We start from the raw sequence: 25,719 nt of genomic DNA on the forward strand, positions 1-25,719 counted from the left end.
ATGCCTTTCATTGCTAAATGAGAAATCCTTAGCAACACATTTACCAAATTTGATCACGACCCATTTTGGTGCTATTGTAACCTGCATTTTGTTTTTAAAGATAATAAGATAACAACACAACGCCAAAAAATAAAAAAGAACACAATATATAGCTTTAAGACATTCCCCTATTATGATGTTTAAAGGGTATTTTAGTGCTGCCCTCAAAGCCCCACTGTATGGTATTAAAAAAAATTCTTGCTTTAGTACACGCTCCATATGACAGTGCCCACCTCCACATTCCTTTTGCTTTTTTACAGTAGTTTGCCTATTAGCTTTGAAAAAATGTATTCCATATCCATTAATTACTATATATTCCCTTATTTCTGCGGTAATTGTGCTTGCCTCTAGTCCTGATCACAGTAAAGGAGGATGTTTTCAGAGACAGGCTTCATTTTTTGTGTGTTTTAAAATCATTTTGTAGACTTTGCATCTAAAAACAGACATAAGACGCATAGAATGCTTTCATGTTAACTGTTATTTATTGATCTTTGTGATTTACCTACAACTCTTCTTTATGAGTTCATGGAGCCTTGGAAACTCTTGCATGGAATATAAGGCTATAGAAAGCACAAAGTTCTCTAGCGAGTTAACCCCTAGTGGTATTTTCATGTTCTGTCTGTAGGACCCCTTAATATGTGCAGGGGGTTTGGAGTTTTTTTCCACTGGCTAAAGCTAAAGGTTTTTTTTAGTACTTTAGTTTTGCTCAAGGAACTGCAAGCTGTTAAATACCAAGAGTATCAATTAGTTGCCAATCAGGATGGAACAGATGGCTCCCATCAGAGTAAACAAGACACATAGCATCTTGTATTCAATCACACACAACTGTGCAATCTTGCAAAATTGATCACTAATACTTGTTACTTGTGTAGCTTACTTCATAAGGAGCCATTGGTTTCATGTGCTTGGAGATCAATTGCTATTTCTAGCCTAACTTGAATGAGTTACTAAAATCTCCTGTGTGTGTTTTTTGAATGAGGTTATTGCCAGTGAATGGTTTAGGCATGGCTGTAGTTTTTCTATAAATTATGAAAAATAAAGTCAGGGAGGGGTAACAAGTAAAAGGTTTATACTTTTCCCCTCATCCCCAGCAGAAATCTAGAATGGTAGGAACTGGAGGCACAACGGAAAATCTTACCATTGTTGTTTTGTAATAGGAAATTTGTGTTAGGGTTTGAAGGAGCTACCTAATGCACCAAAGCTCACAGATGTGCACACTATTTTTTGCAATGCAACAAACTTCATTAAATGATTGAATGGCACGGCATTGCACTGAATCGTTCCAATGGTGTGAACATGTGTCCTTATACATTAAGGCAGAATTAAACCTTTGTAGCGGCTTTGCCAGAATGCACCAATATGCACACCATAATGGCATAATATAATACTCTTAGCTCTGGATGTGATTTCCTCTTGCCATGTGCCATTGCTAACTCCCCATGACCACTTTCTCCAGGCTGCTTGCTGCCATATCCTTCTTTTCTTTTTCCGGGTCTGGTGACTTTTATATTAATTCAGCATCTGGCTTTAAAATGGCATCTATAATGGGCCGGGATTGAAGGCTGTATTGCTTCTTTTCCTGTAGTCAGTGTACAAATTAAAAAACAGGCAGGTAAATGAAAAAGTTTTTTGACAGAGGAGACTAAAAAATCTGTTTTATTAAAAGTCTCTATTTGCTAGCAAATATTAGTGAAATTAATTAGGGCCCATTCACATTATACATTGTGTTAACGCTTTCCTATGTATGTGCGGTGTTAAGACATCCCATTCATTTTATTAGGAATTACTTAACAAATAATGGCTGCAGTACAATGCACGTTGTGGTGTGCTATACTGTGTGTGTTCACACTACAATTCTAAATGAGTGTACATTGTTTATTACCTTATTGTGGATTTTGGCAACTCACATTAAAATGTTTTGGGTAAAGTAGACCTTTATATCTAAATAAAAAATGAAAACGGGTTCTTTTATAACCACATCAAGACCTGATTTAATATACGACTGTCTCTTCTTGCAAAAAAAACAACTTAGGAAAGGCTGTAGGAAATCTTGTATGCACGGGTGCACAACATACTGTGATATATGAATATGTACGCATAATGTACGCTATCATGCACATCTACAAAATGCAATCATATGGCGGTGCACACATGGCAGCACAATGCGGTAATTACACATATTTTAATCCATCGAACGCTTATGGTAACAGCAGTATACACCGCTAACACTCTGGCATCGCACTGTTCATTATCAGCTGCAAATCTCACACCCTCCCGGGGGAGCAACAGAGGTTATGATACAGACATCAGGCTAAATCCTGCAGAGAAGACTGATGTGAGGATGACATTGTACTATGGCAGGGCAATTGGCCATTCTCACCTTCTTCAGTAATCTGCACCCCGTCTTGTGGGTATTCTTGCAGGTAGAGCAAGCTGACACCTTTTCTCCTTCTATTTAGAAGGCAGATGTTCAGGTGGAAACTTTACGATCAATTTCTTTCTTCTTCGTCAGTGACAGAGGAAGACATTCCCAGCCAGTGGCTTAGGGGTCACATGTGGCTTCCTCCAATGTGGATCCCAACAACCTCTTGGCAGATGTTCAGTAACTGTGTATGCCTACGCATGCAACATTATACATTGCACGTGAGAATGTTGGCAAACAAAGATTGCCTAATTTATGTTGTTCAATAATGCCCAGCTAAACCCACACGGATTGTATTTGTAGTGATGGCAAGTGTTCCGTGCCTAGGGCAGCATTACCAAGGGTTTAAATATATACGGTGTGATAATGGTTTCTTTATTTTCCCTTTTTGGCCAGCTGTGGAAATTTAAAGCTAAATTCTTTGAGAGAGCTGCATACAGAACTGTCCTGTGCTTCTCTGCTTTTTATGTATGTTGGTTATGCTTGTGATACCTAAATGTTGGAATTAAACTTACCGTATCTTTATTTGTTAGGTGGGTAGTAATGGCCTTCCTTTACCTATGCTAATTCTTGGAGGATCAATGGTCATGCACAATGTACAGGAGTGTGTGGATGTAATAAGCTGGATTTTCTTCTGCAGTAGTGCTTTTTTTTCTACAACTTACCTTGAAACATAATAGTTTCACACTAAAATTGTAACAACTCCTTGTTGTCTAGATGGTAATGGAACATCCTGAAGGCTGAGAAGCACTGATTTAAATAGTGGAATAACTGATCCCTAGGGGCCTCACCTAGTAAAGACTTGATACACCATGGAGGAATGGACAACGTCTTAAGAAACAGCAAACCTTATCTATCATAGCAACAAGCGACATTACAATTTGAGCAGAAACTTAGCCGGTTACAGATAAACAGTGAGAAATGAACAAAAGTATCATTGCTTGAATGAGTGTTCTAACCATGCATTCAAATAACCAAAGGTCGAAGAATGAAACAGTTATGTTAACTGGCACTGAACATCCCATCAAAAAGCAGTGACATTGAAAAATGTGGAAGAGCTTGCATGGGGACTGGAGGAAGTTTAGGGTCATAGGCTAGGGTTTTTGCCTGAAGACTATAAGAAGTTCATAATTCCCCCTAGCCAAGCTTCAAGCAACTCTGTCAGGTTGAATCATTTGCTCTATGGAACCCAAAAGTTCCTTCAAAGGTTGCTAGGGGTTGCTTGAGCAATGAGCAGTTTGTGACTTTCTGACCAACTACCCCTGACACCAGTGATCTTTTTGGCTGTCTGTAAGGGTGGCATTTTTCCCACTGGCCAGCAATATGGGAGGTCTTCTTCCCAATGACCACCAAGCCAATATACTGTGAGCTGTGGATATAGTAATAATAGCAGAAGTTTTCTAAAGACCCAAAAGTTTTTTCAAGGGATTCCTCCATGTTAAAAATGTTGGGAAACAATAGGTTAAATGGTGCACAACAGGGTGCTACCTAAAATTACCTTGTCAGTTTAGAAGGGTCAACATTATGGTCTTGCTTGAATTGGCCCAAGTTGCAAGGGTGAGCATTGGGTCCTTCCTTCACATTCAAAAAACGAGCTTTGAGGTCCTACAAAAATCTACTAATCTATTTAAACTAACCTAATTAGATTGAAAGAGTGAGCACTAGGGTCCTAGCCAAATCAACACGGTCAAGTTGTAAGGGTGAGCAATGAGCTCCTTCCCTTCTTCCCTCTGACCCATTACGGCAACTTCCATTGGACGCTTTGGTATTCAACACTTTTATTAATATCAATGTCCCCAAGCTTCATTTTGTATTTTGACTCTTATTACCAGACTTGGAACCACAATGTGTGTGGCAGAGGACACTGGCATTCAGGACTCACTGAAATGTCTAATGCTGAAGCATGTGGATTGGGGGGAAGGGGAAGGTAAGGTAAGTAAGTAATAAAGGTATTTATATTGTCGGACTCCTAATCAGTTTTAATCAGTTTTATATAATCACTATACAGTTTTATTTTTAATGTACATGGACTAATTAGCATATTTATTTTCTGCTTCTCATGGCAAGACCTTTAACTGTTTTTTAAATGCAGTAGACAAAAATCAGGTCCATTCCTCGGCAGTGGCTTGTATAACAACCTCTGTGCACATCTTTCATCAGCATATACAGATTGATGCCTGGAATTCAGCTTTTAGGAAACTTAATATCATAACAAGAATGACAAATGCCCATGTTCCTATACCGTGATAGCTTGAGCCACAAAATGGCTGCTGTGCTGCCTGTGAGTGACAGGTACTGTACGCTTTAATAAGGAAAAATGGGACTAGATATTACCTGTAAAAAAATATCAGTGAACAATGTGATACTCCCAAAGGAATGCCCTGTGGCAGTGCAATGTATTAGAAGCAAATATAAAAGATTTCACACCCTCAATGCTTTTATTCCCATTTTTCAGATCTGTAACAATAAAGCAGAAACAACTGCAAAAAAATAAAACAGTATTCATAATTTAAAATATAAAAAATATCTTAATATTGTTTGTGAAGTTAAAGTTAAAGTCATCATTTATTAAATAAATTAAGCGATTAGAACAGCATTTGGCAACCTTTTACCTCTGGGGAACCCTTGAAATAAGTCTCAGGTATCCGAGAACGCCTACTGAAACTAATTTATTAGGGGGCCAGTGGGAAAAATCCTCAAAAACTGGATGCCAGTATAAGGAATGGCCCTCTGTAGTAGTGGCTAGAATAACCCCTTTATAGACACAATTATATTACTAAAGTCTTGAAATTGGCTCTGCTAAGTGATGTTGGCCCTAGATCTTTGCAGGCATCATGAAATGGGAGGTCAGTTGGCCAAAGTTCTAGGAGCTTAGGGCAGTGGTAGTGTCCCTAGGGCAGTGGTGGTGTCCCTAGGACAGTGGCTCAGTATGGTCCTGGTTATAGGTAGGGACCGTTTTACATAAATAATAACAATAAATACAACAAACAAACTAAAAAAAAACTGCTAGAAAAGATAAATAATACTTTTTGATGGCCAACTTGTTAAATCTTTGTTCTCTCGAAGAGCTGTTGTGTGTTGCTGGTTATTGGTACTTTCTAGGTGTGTCAGAATGCCACCGCTGGCACCGATGGGGCGCATAGTGTGCCCCCCTACTGGTTGCTTTGGTTCTTCCATCCAAATTCTGTGCCCTGTAGTGATGTAGAGTGTAGAGGGAATTGAGCTGAGCTATACATCTCTACAGATAGTTGGATTGAGCACAGTTGGATGGCACAGTATTTGGATGGAAAAACCTCAGCAACCAATAGAGAGGCACACTATGTGCTACACCTAGAAAATCCCTGATAGGAGCAAGTTTTAACAGGACTTAAAATATGCTACAAAAATGCTAAAAATATGTTTCTAACATGCTTCAAATCATGTCACTGACCGTAAAATAAATTACAATGAATTCCTTATAGAGAGAAAACAGCCACAGCCATGGGTATCCTGAACGAAGATGAAGCTAGCCGACTACTCTGATTGTTACTTTTACATTGTTTCCCATAACTCCCAAGTATCAAAAAAATTAAGCTACAGGCGAATAGACCACTTAGTTCCATTTTTCCCCAGGGCACAATTACCCTTTTACCAATTGCCCCTGGGAACCAGTAGTTTGCTTGCTTCCTAAATTCACATGTTCTGCAAATTTGTAAAAGTACAGTATCCCACTGAGATACTTGTGTGCTGGTGTAATATTTATCTCACTGACTTGTTCCTCATAGCCTTCTCTGGATAATATTTATATAATTAAACCAGTGGGGTGCCTTGAGCACATTATTGGTTTGACAGGTTGATAACACTTTGATGTGAAATGTATTATTAAGCTATTTTATTAGAACACTGATTAAGGCGCTGGCTTCCTACAAAATTTAAATTACTGCAGTGCAGTCCCTATGCAGAAAAAAAAGTAAAACGATTAATGTTGAAGTTCCATCTCTAGGGTGCAGTACCCTTTCCTGCCTCAATTAGTGGAGGAGCTGTTGTTTTAAGTGGATGTCCATTACATCTGGCATAGGGCTAACTTGGGGAGAAAAGGGCCAATGGGTAGCAGTAAGTGAAAATGGATGGCAAGAGCAGATAACGGACATGTTTGCAGAAACTTTAAAGTATATATATATAATTTTTTGCAACTTATCAGTCCTTTGATATTTGCTTATCCTTTCCGTTTTCAGGATTTTTTTACCTGTTAATCCTGCAAACAGATTTCCTGTTTTGGGGTGGTTATGCTCAATTCCTCATTGTAGCTGTGGGGTACCATGATGCTCACCCAAGCTGGATTACATGTATGTCTTCCTTGGCACATCTCCATTACATGGGGGGATTAGTAGTTTACAGAAAAAGATAACATTCTGTCTATCCCACAGAAGGTGGCAAGGGCATTACAAAGATCAACAAACATTTTTGTACTTGTTAAAAACGTACTTGAGAAACAAAAGGTAATATAGCCACCACATTAAAGGACTGTTAGGCTGCAATATATAGGCACCCAGCTGAGGTTTAAATTAGCTGAATAAGTTTATAGGTGCATCAAAACATTGGGCCTGAATAATTAAAGCTTGCCAAGGCTGGGGAGAATACACCTTCATCAGTGAAGTTGGGTGATCCAGCAACCTGGAATGGATCTGGTCCAGGATTGAAAACGTTTGCTAACAAATAGCAGTTGACCATTCCAGGTTTGCTGGATCGTCCAGTTTTACTGATATCCTGTATCCTCTCCAGCTTTGCAGAGCTTCAATAAATCAGGCCTATAGGGTTTGTATTATTAAAGTTCTCCAAGACTGGTGAAGATAGACTATCATGGTGATCAACAAACCTGGAATGGATCTGATGCAGAATTTAAAAGATTTGCCAATTTATAGCAAACGAGTTTGCAGAATTCAACTCTATTTTTGCAGGATTATGCAGCTAATTTAAAAAAAACTTGTTTTGTTCCTCTTTTCCATTTCACGAAATGTCTTATTTCAAGAAAAACAATATAAACAAACCTCCCTCTGACGAACAACCACCTAGAATACCCATTGATTTGTTTATTTACAGATGAAAGTTGATTTCTTTGGCCTTGATAATGAAGATACATTAATGCTTTTAAATTGCCAAGGTCAAAAACAAATATTGCTTTGTCTTCATATACCACAACATATTTTTCAGAGAATTCCAAGGACACAGAAAGCTTTTTCTTTGCATGCAGGTAGCTGAAATTGCTTTGAATTGTCCCCATTCTTTATATGTGCATAGAATGTTTCAGGTATGTGTTATGATCAGGTGGAATGTTACAATGTACAATGTAATAGAACTGTGTTACAGGCATGACCTGTTTTTGAAGCAAAGTGACCATGTGGTATTTTTTTACAATAAAATTGTATTTAAAGTGGAACATCACTATTCAAAAAAAACAGTTACCTTTACTTGTACCCATCCACAAACCGAGTTCCGTGAGTCCTGCGCTTCCCGACTTATCTCTTCTTTTTTTGGGGATCGCTGTTCCATTCAACGCTGCCATCTTCTTTCTTCTGGCTTCTTCCTCGTCGGGTGAGCGTGAAATTGAGCACTTTCTTTTAACATCAGAGGAAAGATTGGCCTGATCTCAGAGCAACCGTAGCCTCCTAGGATATATGACCCATTTATCCCAGGAGGCTGTGGGTTTCCCTTTCATTCTTTACTGCCGCAGCGGTAAACGTGGAAGGAATATATTAAAGAATAGTCACCCCTTGAAAATGTGATAATAGGTATAAATCATAATCAGGTCCTGTTTGGTGTTATAGTGTTTGGGGTATATTACATGGAACCTAGTAAAATGCCAATGTCTTTTTTGTAGAAAAAAAGAAAATATATTTTATAAAATAGAATTATATTTTGATCGTATGTTGGAGTAGATGTTGGAGGTATAAAATTCTATCCATACAGAACACAGTTGAGCGGCAGATTCAGTGCACCCCAATACATTTCATGGAAATTTAAAGAGGAACTAAACCCAAAAGTGCATAAAACCCCCAAAATCCACTTACCTTCAATCCCACAAGGAAGTCCAATCCATCCAGAGGTCTCTTCCGTCAGGTCCCACGTCGTCCCGGCATCCGTCCATGACCCAGCCCTCAGGGCGCCACCATCTTCTTCCGGGTTTTTCATCTTACGTCACCCGACCCAGGCGTGAGATCCGGTGACGTAGGATGGAAAGAAAAACTTGCCGATCTTACTGCGCATGCGTGATGTGGGCAATTTTCCTACAAAAAGGCTCCTACTGCGCTCGGGCAGGTGCGGAAGGAGCACCCAGGCGATCAAGAATTAGGGTGCTAATTAGCGTGTTAATTTTTCAAAAAATGTTGCACTTAAAAAAAACATAAGAAAACAACAGAATTTCTACTTAACATAAAAGGTTTATGTACCCTTTTATGTAAAGTGAAATTTCTGAGTTTAAGTACGCTTTAATCTAAACTTTGCTCATTCTTCTAGAAATATGATTTCTCACTCCAGGTATTTTTAGTGAATTTCTAATTTCCTAAATAAGGTTATGTTGGAGGTGCAGTGTAGAAATAAATAAAATATGAATCACAATATGATACCTTAGGAATGGTTAAGCATGTTTCAAAGAACATCACTTTTTTTGTTTGAAGTTGACCCCCCACCACCAGGAAGCCTGCACGCCAATGAATGCCCCACTTTAATACCACAACATTCAGCCCTTTCTGTGGAGCATTAATGCACACTAATCGGCTCTAAGGAACAACCTCTCAGTGGTTAAATCTTCTGGACACTGTTTCCTATCTTTGGGCATATTTAAGTGTAGCGATTCCATTCACGGTTGACAAATAGTACAGAATGAGATCAATGGCAGAGCCTGCCGAATAAAACAGACTCGCAGCTGACAGATGTTTGATGTCCTTAATTCGATTTACACTGCAAGTTTCTCTCAGGCCTCATCCATTTATTGGCATCTCTATACAGAAGCCGTGAGCTCACTTGCAGTTTTCTCGTTTTGTGGAGGAGACTCGTGAGAGACAGGCGGTATGAGGGGTGCAGTGCTGCCCCCACTGCGAGACTTTCTAGTCAAAGCTGCCCGCAGCCCGTTGTCCCTTGCTAATTCATGAGTAGTTTATGTGACAGAGAACATAGAATGCCTAGCTGATAAATCCAAAGGGAATAGATTTATTTCCCCATTTCTTCACATGACTGGGCAGCTCGACTATCTGAAAAAAAACCTAATTAGAGAACAGCTTTTCTGTCACACAGTATGTAACAGAACCCAATGTGTCTGTGTAAACACAGGCGAACAGGCATTGTTAGTTTGTTATTTTCTTATAATTAATGGCCTAAGGCTGACCCCAGTGGTGAAGCGGCCCTGATCTCTCCACCAGACTCTGCTGAGAATAAGGAATAACATAGCTTGATGTCCAATCACAGGAGAGTGACGAAGGACGACTGCGGATCTTGTACATGATCATAATAACACTAGGCAGCTTAAGTGTCCTTCCATATAAAATGATGTTATAGGTAGAGGTGATTAGACCAATAAGGAGAACATCAATAGAGGACGGCAAACAAAAGAAATAAAAAGGGGAGGGGAATGGAAAATAATATTTATGAAAATGAATAATAATATTAAAAATATTAATAATAATAAATCATTTTCAAAATTATGAAAGTCCACTTTAAGACAACCAGTAAAAAACAATCTAGAAATGTGATTAACCAACTGACTCTCATAAATTAAAAATGGTGGGGCATTGGCAGTGATTTAATGTGCATGCCAGTGAATTGATGCACATTGATTAAAGCCTGATAAATGTGACATGTAAAAAAGTGATACTTTTGTGGCACATTTTATAATAATGTGCCACTCATAAAAAGCTAATAATTTAAAGTGACATTGTTACATGTTAAAAAAAAAAAAACTATCTTCTAGCCTGACCACCAATCGTTCTATAACACAAATATGGTGGCTAGAGAACCTTCAGCTGCCAACACTCCTCAAAGGTTTTCTATAAAGAGAGCATTGAAGAATCTGTTTGCCTTCAGTTTGTCTCACTGCCGCTGCAAATGCGTATGGAGACCAGAGCTGGATGGATCTTAATGATGCAGAGCGAGTCAATGATTTGATCACATTTTCTGCATCATTGTATATTGTTAGGATGCCCTCCAGGGTGTGGGCCTACAATGCCTTTCACTTACAGGAAGTTGATTAAATAAATATTGAGCAAATATTTCAACCTGGATTTAGCAGAGAGTCTCAGGGTACAGGGCCGGAGAGATGGTGAGAATTACAGTGACAGCAGTTGTACTATGTTTAGCTGGTGCATTATTTGCTGGCTAAGGCTTAAGTTATTGAGCTGTGTAAACAACAATCCATTTGCAACAAATCAAATTTGAATAGCCTAGGGAAGAAACCACTTTCTTGTTGGAAATAAACATAAAATATTTATTATTAACCAGATTAAGGAAAAATCAATTTTCCAAAGTGTTACTTTTTGAACATTAGCCAGATTGCTATATATCCTGTTTAAAAGCAAAATGAAAGACATTTAAGTCCTTGGGTTAAAAAAAGGAGACCTTCCCTCTAAAAAAGGTTCATTTGGGAGTTGTGCTGTGACACAGACAGTTCCTAATGAAATCACTTGGATAAATGAGGCTCAATGTGAAAATGTACGCTTCTCTCTATCCCATCTCATTCTGTTGGCAGGCCCTGTAGCGAAATACTAATAGCTTTGTTGCTGAAAATGACATTCTGGTGTCCGTTATGGTTCCGTTCCAGCACTCGCTCACACCCAGTAATAGATCTCTGCGGTGGGATCGGTGACGTAGGGACAGTGAATGGAAAAGGAGAGGCAGCAAGGACGGAGGCTTGGAAGATCTCCAAAAGAGCTTCAGGAATGAGCCTGTCGGATTGATGTCATTCTCGTTAATTCTGCTCGAAATCTTGTCTTTTTTTTTTTTCTTTTATAATCTGTAACGTTTGCCTGTGAAATAAGTTAATTAAGAGCTCGGCATTTGCTGTATGGGTGAAGAATTCCAAGCAGTCAGCTGGATTGGCTTCCTCCTCCCAAGAGTGACAGGACTTATACTTCCATTGGGGAACCAACTGACTTGTATCCTGGTGACATCTACTTATCTCACAGGTTAAAAAAAAAAGACTTGTCAGGCTGTATCAAGCTGCAAATGTTACTCATAGACAGAATTGTCATCTTTCTTCTATCTCCAGAGCTTACCTACACATAAAGGGCAGCTGCTGGGGTCTCCTCTGAAGCCCTTAGATAGAACTTGTATAGCATGGGTAACTTGTCAGGGGCAGAATTAAAAGAAGAACCTTTCAGGGTCTATAGTGTTTTAAACATATCACATTGAGCTGTCTCTTTCTCTGAGTGTTAAAGGCAAGAATGGGCATCACCATGCTTTCCATATCTCAAGAGAAGAATTCTTTATTGTATTTTAAAAGTAAATAAACATGATCTGGGGTAAATTTTATGTTAATGGTTTTATGAAGGCAAATATTTTTTTCTAATATGTGTGTCCTCCTGTTTTTGCCCTGATGATCTATAGATTAGATTAGATCAGGTCTATAGATTAGTCACCAAAACAAGAATCAAGGTTGCATTGTCCATTGGGGACAAAGTTTCCAGTGACCATTGTCTAACAAAGTTATCCTCATTTTGGTGAGAGTTCCTCTTATTTCTAGTTGTGTCTCCAGAATTTCAAGAGAATTTTAATCCTCTACATTATCTCTATTGATGGGCCACCTTTACTATGAAACAGTGTTTCTCAACTAGGATTTCCCCAGAGGTTGCAATGAGCAATTTGTGCTTCTCGGGTCAGTTTAACTCACAATTATGTTTTTGGTTATCTGTAAGTATGACATTCTTCCCAATGGCCAGCAATGTAAAGGTCCATCTTCCCAATGACCACTACACTAATGTACTGTAATCTCTAGATAAAATATTGATAGTAGGGGTTCTCTAAGAATCTGAACGTTTTTACAAGGATTCCCATGTTATAGGACCAGTCGAGAAACACCATGAAAGAAGTAACATGATCCATCAAACCTGGAATGGATCCGTTCCAGTACTGAAAATATTTCATCATTCATCATATCCCAATGACACTATGTGATACCATCTCCAAGGAGCAAAAAGGTAAGTAAGGAGAATGTTTGAGCTGTGTGTCTAATGTTAGATAGGGTAATCTTAAACTTAGTTCCCTGCACAAAATCCTCGAGCTATATCTATGGATGTGCTTGTTGGAGAGGAAATTGCTTGTAAAGCTAAAGAAATGTTTTCAAGCAGTCAGTTTATCAGTCACATAGTACAAGAGTGACGGACCGTGGGTGAGTATAATAGTACCCGCTACATTCAGCCTACTGTATGGCCTGTGTCTATGGGCTGTCGGTTTCAGTATACCAATCAATGATCTCCATGTCAAGCTCGGTTAGTGCACAAATCATGGTGCTCATTTGCCAGATAAAAGGACCAAATGGAGTTGTAACGGAATTCACCCAATCAGATGCAGGATTTTACTTTTTGCAGACCAATTAGTTTGTGTAAGCAATCAATGGACTGTGGCAACATTTGAGTAAGATGTTTCATGCAAAAACAGATTATTGAGTACTAGTCACCTTTCTTTTGTTTCAGCGGACCCTTTTGCCAGTCCACAAATATTTTAGTTGCATTTTAGTTCAAGTTGAGCTTAGTCAAGTAAGTCATCCCCAAATTCCTGCAATTCTTTAATACTCTGGTAGTGCAATCTCTATTGTTCTGCTATTGTTTAGGTTAATGATGTTGAATTTATTAAATTTGGTCTCGCAGCTAAATGCGCCGTTTACCAAACATGTAGGTGAGAACAGCCCTTGTAAATTCGGCCGGCGAGACTGAATTTTTGGGACCTGCAAGACCAATCGGGAGCGGAGCTGACAGCTCTTGCTCTTGCAGCCCTTTACTAGTTGTATATGTTCTTGGATGGAGTTTCTCTATCCAAGAACACAGGATTACTGAGTTCCTGGATAGAGAAACTCCATCCAGAAACACATACTACAGGGCTGCAACAGCAATCAGAGGAGCGGATGAGGATCCGCGAAATTTCCAAGAAACCATTGGAAATCCAGGAAATCACTATAGGAGGATTACCGCGGCTGCATTTATGAATAGTGCTGTGAGAATCCTCCTCTCAGTGAGAAGGCAAGCCCTCATTCTAACCTGTAGTGCCCGGGGATCGCTTACTGACAGGAGGATTCCCACGGCTGCTTAATGAATGCAGCCGCGGTATTCCTCCTATAGTGATTTCCTGCATTTCCGATGGTTTCACAAAATTTGGCAGACCCATCGGAACTTCGAGGAAATTTTCGCGAGGATGCCACAGGCATTCTCACTCATCCTTAGCTGTGAGCTGCTGAGCAGAGGCCAGACATCTCCTTGTTCTCCTTGCAGCTCGGAGTGACACCGCTGGACAGAATTACCAGGGTGTGATACTGCGGGGGTGCACAGCTCGATAATTGTCTCCTAACAGCTGCATTCTCTTGTGAGCCCAAGTAGAATTTATGATGCTCCCCATGAAGATGACCATGATCTCTGTACACAATGGACATGGATTGAATAGTGCTGGATGTCATTCTCCCCAGAAAACACCGATAGAACAGGATGAAGGAGAACACAAAACAGCGTCAAAGTCTGTGAATACAAGTAGAGGAAACCTAACAAAGAAATGCTGGTGATATGCTTTCAATTCTATTGTCACCGTAGCTGTCATTTACCAAAAATTCTTGATAATAAAGATGTTTGCACTCCCTAGTCAAGTTTCCCTTTTAATCTCTTTCAAGCATTGAAATATGACATTTGGTATTTGATGGGTTTCCCTTCAGCATTAAAAAGATTTTCCTTTAGTATGGATAGCTGATTTAAAGATATCTAGACTTCAGCAGCCATGATTGAGTGATGATAATAATGTCACCTCTGGTTATAACAGTTTAACATCTGTAATCTGCGGCGTGATACATGGAAGCGGAGTGGCACATACGTCACATGGCCTCAGCTCAGCATCGACTAATTGGGCTTTTTTCCTTTGTGATGTCACCCTCCTCACCGCCAGCATCACTTTCCTCCAAGCACGGGAGGAACCCAAAGCATCTGCCAGATGGGAAGCGCTGATGAAAGAGGCACCGCTCTCCTCTGCATTATTGTATTCTAAATTCTGCCTTCAAAGCACAAGCTCTCGACTCTCGAAGAGTGGAGCGGACCCCGGGGGATTCTGGGATATAGTCGCTAAGCAGTTTCTGCATGCTTCTACATACAGCAACACAATTAGGCCTGGCAGACTGTACAGCGTGCTGCTGCTCTCTGCATGTGGGAGTCATATAGAAAAAAACATTAACCTGATATGTATTTAGCAAGGCTGTACTGACTAGCAGATGCTAATGTGCTCTTATATATAACCCAGAAAATTCCAGTCATCATTGAATTTTACATTCCACCTAAATAGTTGCTTATTGATAGAGGGAATCTCTTAAAAATTCAAAATCAAGTTGGCAGGTCGGTGGAACAGTGAGAAGAATCGAGCCTGCTGGCCACATGCCGCCTCCATGAGCAGATGCTCAGAGATACATTATCAATGATTTGCCCCTGGGCCGGCACTTGATTCTTTACCGTTATTTCCCAGTACTAAAATGGCGTGACAAGTCACATGACAGCCACAGGGAACACATGAGAGCGCGCCAAGTGCTCTAATCTGAAAGACCGAGATAGCAAAGAAGCTTTCCTGATCAGCTTTTCATGCAAGAAATATCTCACAAGCTCCTTTTTATAACCAATGGACCACAAGAGTTCTTAATAACTAATATTTTTTTTTAATTTTACATTTATTTTAATTAAAATAAATCAAATAAAAAAAAATCACTATAATAAGAACAGAAATATAATACTAGATAATCTATAAAAAAAATTATATACTATTGCACTGTGAAATAAAGCAGATTTCCTTAACAACAGTATGGCAGGATGTTCAGCATCACAATCTGTGCAACATGGAATTATGTCTATTGCCGCAGTCTCTGCAACATGGCAGTATGTCTGAAACCACAGCCTGTATAACATGGCAGTATGTCTGAAACCACAGTCTGTATAACATGGCAATGTTCCTATAATCACATTGTAACAATGAAGTGTGTTACCAGCACAGTCTTTGTAACATGGCAATGTCCCTAACCCTGCAGTCTCTATAATATGGCAGTGGCAGTACAACACAATCTGTATAGCATGACAATGTGTTTGACATCACAACCTCTGTAACAACGCAATGCAATTCTGTAACTAAGCAATGTGCCTGGTTTATTAAACCTCCCCAAGACTTGAGAAGATAGACTATTATGGGAGAACTTGGGTGATCCAGCAATCCTGGAATGGATTTCTTTGCTATTGGTAAATGTTTTTAATCTTGGACCAGATCCACTGCAAGTTTGTTGGGTAATCCAAGTTGATGATGATAATAGTCTGTCCTCTCCATTCTTGTACTGCTTTAATAAATCAGCCCCAATGCATCTAACACCACATTCTTTTTAGCATGACAGTGTGTCTAACACCACAGTCTCCTAAATATGAAAGTGTTCCTAACACCACAGTCTCTATAGCATGGAAATATGTCTATCACCACAGTCCCTATATCAAGGCAGCATACTAAATACTCTGGAATGGATTTCTTAAAAGCCATTTGCTATTTGTTAGCAAATTTTTTCAATCCTAGACCATGTCCATTCCAGGTTTGCTGGATCACCCATTTTCACTGTGGAAAGTGTATCCTCTCCAGTCTTGGAGAGCTTTTATAAATCGTGCCCAATGTGTTTAACATAACCTGATTACTTTGAGGTTTCCAGCAAAATGCACCTTCCATGGCTATTACTGATACATAAATCATCGGTGTGTATGCAACCTAATCTACATGGGGTTCATTGATGATAGAGGGGAGGGGGCAGAAGGTGCAGAAACAAAGCAATTTTTTAAATGATTTCATTTTTTAGTTACTTAGTAACAGTAGAGGATGTGGGTGGCCCAGCTAACCCAAAATACATACTAATAAGCTGCTGGCACACCACTAGCATTCAGATTAGGCTGGTACCACCACTGCACACAATTATATACTTCTCTGTCCAATCCAAAGTTTAGATTTTTGTTTTTTTTTAGTACATGATCCTTAAAATTCCCTATTGATGCAATGTGCTTTCAATATTGCAGATATACCCTAAAATGGTGACAAAGACACAGCATGCTCAGACTTTATTCCGCATATAAAAAATTCAACATACTCGGCACTAAGAATAATAAGCTGTTGAAATTGCAATCTGTGTGCAAGTTGTTATTTTTTTACCTTTGTTGCTGAATCGTTATTAATGTTCTTTGCATTTTTGCCCATACTGTTAGAGTTTAAAGAAAACCCTGCATATAATAAAAAAAACACTGTATTAATGTCGTATAGATGTTGTTTACAGAAACTTTTTTGGCTTAATCACAAAACTTCCAAATGTATCCCTCCTGATTTAAACTACAGTTGGTGCCAGAGTTGCTTATTTTCCTTTTTATTTCACAATTTATATTCCAATTCAACTGACCCCTGGTTTATATTCCAATATCTTTGTCTGTCTTTTATCCAAAGTTATTCCTTATTGTTTATACTTCCATAACTGTCCATCCTCTTTTGTACTCCAACCTATCTGTTCTTCTTTTTTTCCAGTGTTGTCCCTGTTTATTTGTGCCCAAATATGTTCTTGATCCCTCTTTTTTTAATTTATTTTTTCAGAGAAGATTAAGTACAAAAAACTATTACCACAGTAGTATAGGTATGAAAAAAGAAATCAAGAACAAATTTACCAAACATATGAGAATCAGCTCTTTACAAAATTACAAACTGAAGGGGGGATACAGATAATGATTCAGGATACATCAGTACATTATCGGGGGGTCATTGTCAAGATCATGTCAAGGTCATGATCAAAAGTCCAGATAATACTTTTCCTAGTGTGCATCGGTAAAACATCAATATAAGTTTCCCATACCTCAAAAAATCTATTAACACGAGATACCTTCTTCACAGATGCTTCTATCTATTCTATTTGGAATACAAACCATAATTTCTCTGTAAGTAAAGCGAGGGTAGGAGGTTGCGAGCGTATCCAATTATGCATTTGAGTTTTCTTAGCTACCAAGGATATAATAGACAGAAGTCTGCTACATCTTAGGCTACATCTTTTTGTGATTCGCATCCCTTGCAAAGTCAGTTCTCCAAAGATGTTAAAATTCACTTCATTTTTGTTCTAGTTCCTCTACTACTATCCCTCCTAATTTATATCAATCCCTATATCTCTTCCCCATTGTATCCCTGACTCACAACTGCCCCTTCTTTTTTGATCTAATTATATACTTTTTGTATCTAGGAATATGTGTTTCTAGTGATTGGTACAAGGTGGTTGGGCTTGGGTATGGGGGGTGTGATGCACCCAAACAGAACCCCTACACAACCTTTGATTCAGAAACCACCACAAACACATAATTATAACTAACCAGTGGATGTTCCTTGTCCAAATTCATGAATCATACACGTAACTATAGAAGCAAATATTTCTTGCTATGTTTGTGCTAAACTTTGTACAGAACAGCTATAAGGATGTGGTATGTGAAATTGCCACCAATGAGCTTCCTAATTATTAATTGCCACCAATGAGCTTCCTTGGTAAAGAACGTACTCCGCAATCCGCCAACTTGATCAGTAATTCAGTTTCTCTGTCCAGTTCCTAAACCCGACTGGAATTAGGATGTGAACTTGCTATTCAAGCATTACTGAAATTCATAACAATAGAATCTGGTTTGGAAACCTTCAGGTTTCCATGAATTACTTGTATGTTGATATTACTGGTTTTATCCGTTGTTGGTATTTCAAAACGCATGTCTTTCTTTTTTCTATTTGAACACAATAAATTATAACCAGGGTGTAACAACTACTATTTCATAATAAAAGGTGCCCTTTTCCTCCATCTCAAAAAATTGGGAGGGACTCATATATTCTAGTGCCTCCTACACAACGTTCTTCACCAAGGTTCTGGTGGTATAGGAAAACGTTAGTTTAAGAGCAGGTAGTTTTAGGTGCCTTCACTTCATACTTATATCATTTTTTAATTTATTACAATGTTGCTTTAATATCTTTTGAGGCTTTTACCATCCCATGGATCCATCTGGAGATTAAATTTATCCATGACCCCTATCAGTTGTCATTTCACAATCTTTAGGTCAAGGAGAGTAGTGCTTAACAGAACAGATTTAATGTATATTTGAGTTGTTCACATGGTTTCCAGATGGAAATGTTAGAAAGCTTTGAAGGTACAATCTTTTTGTTTCTTTTTTTGTAAAATGTATAACTCCCTGTGGAGATCCAGATGCCTAAAACCATAAACATTATTTACAGACAGATTAAGAGCCATTAGGAGAAAGTGGCAGCCACTTTAGAAGATTAGTTAGTAGGGCCACCAGTGCATAAGATGAATGGCAAGATGTCAGATTGATTGACCTGGTACACTCTGTCCCTCTGATGAATAGGAACACGTGAATCTGAAACTTGAACAGCACAGCTCCCAATACATTGCCAACTTGTGCAGCAATAAACATACCATAGATGCTCAGAAGTGGGAGATTTTTACTGGGTGCCATGTTAAAAGGTTGTAACCTGTATTGTATACATATTGAATTGTACTTATACAGCCTTGTTTAACTGCCAAAGAATAATGGAAGCCCATGTCTACAGCTTGATGTGTGATATTAACCTGAATTTTTGCAAAAGCAAACATTTTATGAAAATAAGGCTAAATACATTGTAGCCAACGAGAATGCTGATTTGATGGGTGTTGTAAGGGTGCATGCAACAAGCTTGCTTAGGGAATTTTGTTGCAAATATAATAGGCTTATTTTTATGCCAAAAAAGTGCACAGTGAGGGGTTGGTGGAGAAACCCTAATAACTTGGGGTATTTCCAATTTTAGGGTATTTGCTAACTTATTTTTTAAAAACACATGGAGTTTTTTTTTCTATCCATGTATTTTACACTAGAGAAAATGTAATAAAAACTTTAATTACCTTTGGACAGCTTTTGAGTACTTTTTGAAAGGTTGGTGGCTAAAATGTTATGAAAAGGTATTTTATTATTAAGGTGCAATAAATATTAAAAATAATTCTAACTGTTCCTGAGAAATCACTTCCTATTTACAACTCCATCCTGTCCCAAGTTTTTTCATGATTCACAAGTACTGAACCAACAAAGAGAACATATGGATCGATTTTTACTTCTGTTCCAATGAATCCAGTGATTCAGCATCTGACGGTCTGTACGTGCCCAGTTGTTGGTTTTTCAATTGGTACTTACAGATTGGTACTTACATTGCTTATCCATTGAATTAATTAGGTTTTGCTTTTTAAAAGGTCACGTTCAGGTAATTCTGTATTGCAGAACACAAAAAACTTTTAAAGCAACTAACTGCAAATTTCTGTTTAAAGATATGTGAAGTGACTGGCATTGAGAGCATTGTGCTGTTTGCCACGATCAAATGAATGATCACGCATCTAAGAATTGCCCACGACCCATACCAACTCGGTATGGTGCAGAAAAAGCCTTTACAGTCTTTGCTTTCGACTGCCGATTTCTTGTTTCAGCCAGGCCCTAGCTACAGTAAATACCCTTTTACAGACTTTTCAATGAACAGAAAACAAACCATAATGTCTTTATTTCATTCTACCATTATGCTCCAGTGAATTTCATTTATTCAGCAGCCCTATTTAGGAGCTCAGAAATTTGGCAGTGGGGGGGAAGCTTTTTTCATTGTCTCAAATGCACGTCTGGAGAACAAAAGGAGGACATCATGGGTCTCATTTAGAAAACTAGATACTATCAAATCTGTGTTATCCATAGCATACCCATAAGGCAAGCAGCTTTAAAAACAAAAAGCCATAAGTGAGTAAAAATGTAATAAATCACCTGTACTTAAAATGTATACATTTTTTTTTAATTAGGTAGAAAAAGTTAAGAAAACATTGTTGAGCCAAGATAGTAAAGTAGTGGTAGTAATGCACCCAGTTGGTGTAGGTTTGTTAAAAAGAAAGAAAAAAGTGAAAAAGAAAGTGAAAAAAAGAAAGTGAAAGTTCGGTGGGCCCTTCCATTGCACCCCGAAGTCTTCCCCAGGTATAAGGTAACTGTACTGACAGGTGAGGTCCTAAATTCCCAGGAAGTTCTGGGAGAGAGATAAGGTGTGGGTTACGTGAGTTGATGTGAATGCTCAGGTGTGGTAACAGGCTAGCAGAGTTTAAAGTTAAGGTTCTAGGACCACATTAGAAAGCACCGCTTTAGTGGAAGCTACGGTCCCTGTTGAATTACCTATTCTATTAGTCTTGGTAACCATTGTCACCTAAAAATGATGGAATCAAAATTGTTACAGTTGTCCCCAGATCTAAGGGGGAGTTTTCCAATGGGGAAGGTCAGCTTTCTAGGAGAGGATTTGACCTTACTTTGGGAGATTTCCTCTAACTTTCTGTTGTACCTCTAGAACAGAAAGTGAACTGAAATGTTCCCAATTTTACACAGGCAGCAACAAAAAAAAAAATAATAAATAAACTATCAGGGGGTTACTGCTATACTCTTCTTCATGCAAATTAAAACAAAAGTTTTAGATTTATATACACTTGATGTTCTTATTTGTCTATAGGTTGATTGTTTGTTATTGTGGTAGTGTTAGGTTATTCCATTGACTTACATACCCATATACATGCAATACTAGTTGGTTGTGGAGGTTTTTGCAACATGTTTTCCCACCCTTATCAATTGTTTGTTACAGTTCCCATCTGCCCGGGGCAGTCAGATTAGCCTGTGTGTTTGAACGGCCTCCATCTTCTATGGCTTTTCCTCTCATTCTCCTAGTGTCATTTTCCAGTACATATTTGAGTCTAATTGGTTGCTGTGGGGCAGCACTAAGACTCAGATGACAGATGTGAATAAATGCCGTAAGACCAATGCTGGATATGCAGACAATAGAGTCCCCTTAGAAGGGCGTCTCTCCTCCTCCTCTCCCTCTTTCTCTTCGTCTGCTCTACTGTTTATTCATATCATATTTTTTTTCTGTTTCACTCTAGAGCTTGGTCGTCTTGTTTCAAGTATTGATTTTCCTGCCAGGTTTTAGAACGACCCATTTCTTTTCTATGTGGAGGATTATGCAGCTTAGTATATAATTTATCTGCGATTAAGAGAGGAAGAAAAATGGCTGTTACTCTTATTAACTTATCTCCATTCTATTAATAATAACCTTCTTAATTTCCAAGCTTTTTATATTGGTTGGTGGGATTTTTCCAGTTACTGGTTACTGAATTAAACTTTAAGACCTAATAAAGAATGCACCTGTGTATGCTATTGCCACCATGTTCCACCAGGTATCATACTAATAATAATCTCTGGAGAAAACTCCAGGGTTCCAAGAAACCCTATTTGGGAAACACTGGTTTAGGTTGTTGCATGTAAACCCATGTTGACTCCCATTACTCCTACCATACCATGGAGAAGACAACTCCATGGTAATGAGTTAACTGTGAAAAATTGCCATTATGTTAAGGAGGTAATATACTAAAAATCTCCTCCAAGTCTAAGATGACTAGAATGGGTGACTTCCAATTCTGAACATTTCTGCCCGTGATGGGTACTGTGTATATATGCTGTCTGTAGGAGCACTTGGTAATAGCAGTGATTAGTCCTAAATATTTTGGATTAGAATGCAGTATATGAAGTGCTTTTCTAGAACAATGTTCCTTAACCAGGGTTCCTTCAGAGGTTGCTAGGGGTTCCTTGAGCAATGAACAATTTGTGTCTCTCAGGTTAGTTTATTAGATACCATAAATCCTCTTGGCTCTCTGTAAGGGTGGCAGCCTTCCCCCTAGCCAGCATTGTAAAAAGAATTGTTCCCACTGACCACCACACTAATATACTGTGAGTTGTGGATATAGTAATTTTAGCAGGGGTTCCCTGAAGACCTGAAAGTTATTTCGACTGGTTCCCCCATGGTAAAAATGTCCAGAGACATTGCCACAGAACATGGGACATCCATCCACTGCTGTTGATTGATTTAGGTTAAGGGCTACCTGATTCGCAGAAAAATATATTTATATATAATTTATTTGCTATTTTTTTTTACTTTAAAACTAGTACTGGTTAGCTTTGTGTTCACCCCACAGACTTTACTGATCATCTTGTAGATGTACCTTCTAGAGCAGTGGTCGCCAACCTTTTCGGTACCGTGGACCACTAGACACAACCCAGACACAACCCGCTCACTTCCCTGAGCCAGGGATTTGTACAGGGGATGTGCACCGTGGCTCTGGCCGGTGTGCCCCGCCAGCGGGGTCCTTCTCCTGACACTGCTCGGGGTATGGGGGGGGGTTACTGGCCAGAGCCACTGACCACCAGTTTGTGACCGCTGGTCTAGAGTACTCACACTTTTTATACATTTTTTATTTAGTAGGTTTTTGATGATTCTTTCACATACAAATTAAAAGGATAAAAGGTAGAAATGATTTCAATGCTGAATAAATAAAATGCAAAATCCTAAAATATGCTTTTCTTTTCCTTTAAAACACGAGAAGAGCATTGATTATGTGTCCAAATGCAACAATTCTACAGATGACAATAAAACTTAAGCCTCTGTAGTTTAGGGCGCCATCGTGAAAATTGTCAGGTATATGCAAGAAGTGGTTGCTTTTTACTGCCGGTTTTGTGTTCAGAAAATAAAGTTGTCTTTTTTACAATGAAATAAAATGTAAAAAGTTTATTAGATTTTTTTTCTGTATGCATTGTTAAATAATCTTTGAAACTGATACAGGGAAATGTTTACAACACTAATAAAATTCTTTTTTGATTTCAGATCCTGCAAAGCTCCCTTGTTGGAATGCATAACATGACAGAAACGGTGAATTGTTAACTTCAAAATGTAACATCCGCACTCTCGTGAGAGGTAGGTTTTATTTATCATATTGTTAGAATACTGAAAAGGTCTGCAGTGCTCCTTTCAGCAGTGCTTCTCAAACTAGCTTTTTTTCTGAAACTTTTCCCCTTTTTTGTTGTCAATATTTTACAAAAATTATACATATATTGTGTTATTGTGGTTATGTTTTGTCCATATCTGGCAAAAAATTGCATTTTATTTGTGATATTTAGGAAAGGTGATGCATGCAGGTCAACTGAAACAAAAAGATTAGATTAGGGGGGCATTTGTGATAAGTAGATCAGGTCCTGTATCCTCCAGAAAAACTAGGAAAGGCTTAAACAATGGAAAGGTCGATCAGTGAACACATAGACCCCTCTTTCTGTAATAATACCAGGCTACATACCATATACCGTGCAAAAAGGAAAGGGGGGGAGGCAGAAAGTTCCACTGCCATGGAAAGTACAAGAAAAGTACCTTGGTCGCAGTCTTGAGGTTCAAAGGTCTCTTCCTCTGCTCTGATGCGCCAAAAAGAAGGTGGGGGTAATATGAGAGTACCTATGGTGGAATCTGTAAGCACCCTTTATTGGGGAAGACCAGATATCCACCCCCTTCCAGGGTAATGAGTGCTATGTTACATTAGGGCCCGTTCCAGAAAAGTACATACTTGAGTACAGGAGTTTTATTTAATAAAATGAGTTCCAATGATCCAGGTAAAAAGATAGGTGAAATAGGTGAGACCCAGGAACACAACCAGGCACAAGGCTATCTACAACAGGTAAGTGAGGCTCAAATTGTCACAAAAGATGAGGCTCAAATGTAAATTGGTGAGTCACATTTTTGTCCAGAAGATAGGCCCTGCAGGTCACCTGAAATGTGATATACAGGTGAGCTCCAATTTGTGACAAAAGCTAAGGCCTACAAATCATTTGAGACAAGTAGGTGAGTCCTGTTTTTGGCTAGAAGATAAGCTCTAGAAGCCATCTGATTTGAAACATATAGGTGAGCTTCAATTTATAAGAAATGGTCATTTGATACAAATAGGTGAATCCTATTTTGCACCATATGGTAAACCTCAGAGGCCATCTGATTTGTGACCTATAGTTGACCTACAATTTGTGACGAAAGATGAGACCAAGAGGTCACTGGAAACAAGTGGGTGAGTCACATTTTTTACCAGAATGTGAACCCCAGATACCATTGGATTTTTGACAAGTAGGTGAGCCCCAATTTGTGACAAAAGGTGAGGACTGGAAGGTCAGAAGTGGGTGAATCATACTTTTTTCCTGAGACCACAAATCATCTGATTTGTAACCCATAGGTGAGCCCCAATTTGTGAAAATAATTGTGAGGCCCAAAAGTCAGCTGAAACAAGTGAGTTTTATTAACAGAAGGTAAGCCCCAGTGGCCATCTGATTTGTGACAAGTAGGTGAGGCTTAGTAATCCCAGACTAGATGGAAAAGTCCTATAAAGAATCACAATGAGAAGCTAGATTACTCAGACGTTGATCCCCAGAAACTCATACAAACACAGAGAAACATACTCCATGTATATGTATCTAGTGGTATATCAATGTTCTTATGGGGAAAGAACCGATTCTTGTTATAAATAAGGCATGCTGTTCTTATGTCAGTTCCTGGGTTGTTAATAAATTTGTGTGTCAGCCTTGAACTGAAAAAATATTACTTCTTTTGAGTCTGCCATCATTATAACCCCAGAGATCTCTTTGACTTTTGACAACTTCACTGTACACGGCGGCTAACAACATCTCACAACAGCTGATTTAGCAGTTCTCTTCCATATTTTATCCTACACATTTTATAAATCTCTCCAGTCACCTTGTCATTTGGTGTTTTTTTCACCTATATCCTATTCTGGATAATTTTTTTAACTTTTTCATTTTTTCTCTTTTATCAAGTGAGAGAGGAGTGGTGAGAGAGAGGACAGAGAGTGTGACAACTGATTTATTTTTCCCTTTTCTCCTCAATATTTCTCACACCATTTTACTGTTTCCTAAAATACCTCTTTCTAAAGTAAAAACTCTTTTTCTTTCTTTACTGGATGGGAAAAAGTTAAAATTTAGTAAAGTAAATACAAGCAGAACTCCAATCCAAAATATTAGGATGAAAATAAAGCTCTTGAATTGATAAAATAACAAATTCATCTTTTTGCTGTAGTATTGAGCTTTAATTCAAAGATTTCCCTGACAGTACTTTTTTTCTGCCTGTAGGTGTGCTCATTCTGATGCCCA

At 38.6% G+C, this 25,719-nt stretch overlaps 1 protein-coding gene across 2 annotated transcripts in view; it reads left to right on the forward strand.

Moving 5' to 3' along the window:
* LRFN1 (leucine rich repeat and fibronectin type III domain containing 1) overlaps nucleotides 1-25,719 on the forward strand; it is a 109,279-nt gene that overhangs the window by 51,353 nt on the left and 32,207 nt on the right. For both annotated transcript variants that reach the window (XM_072430313.1, XM_072430312.1), the window contains exon 2: nucleotides 23,408-23,497. The gene's annotated coding sequence lies outside the window, so the exon portion shown is untranslated. The remainder of the gene's footprint in view (nucleotides 1-23,407; nucleotides 23,498-25,719) is intronic.

The sequence above is a fragment of the Pyxicephalus adspersus genome, chromosome Z (assembly GCF_032062135.1).
Source record: "Pyxicephalus adspersus chromosome Z, UCB_Pads_2.0, whole genome shotgun sequence".
NCBI classification, from domain to species: domain Eukaryota; kingdom Metazoa; phylum Chordata; class Amphibia; order Anura; family Pyxicephalidae; genus Pyxicephalus; species Pyxicephalus adspersus.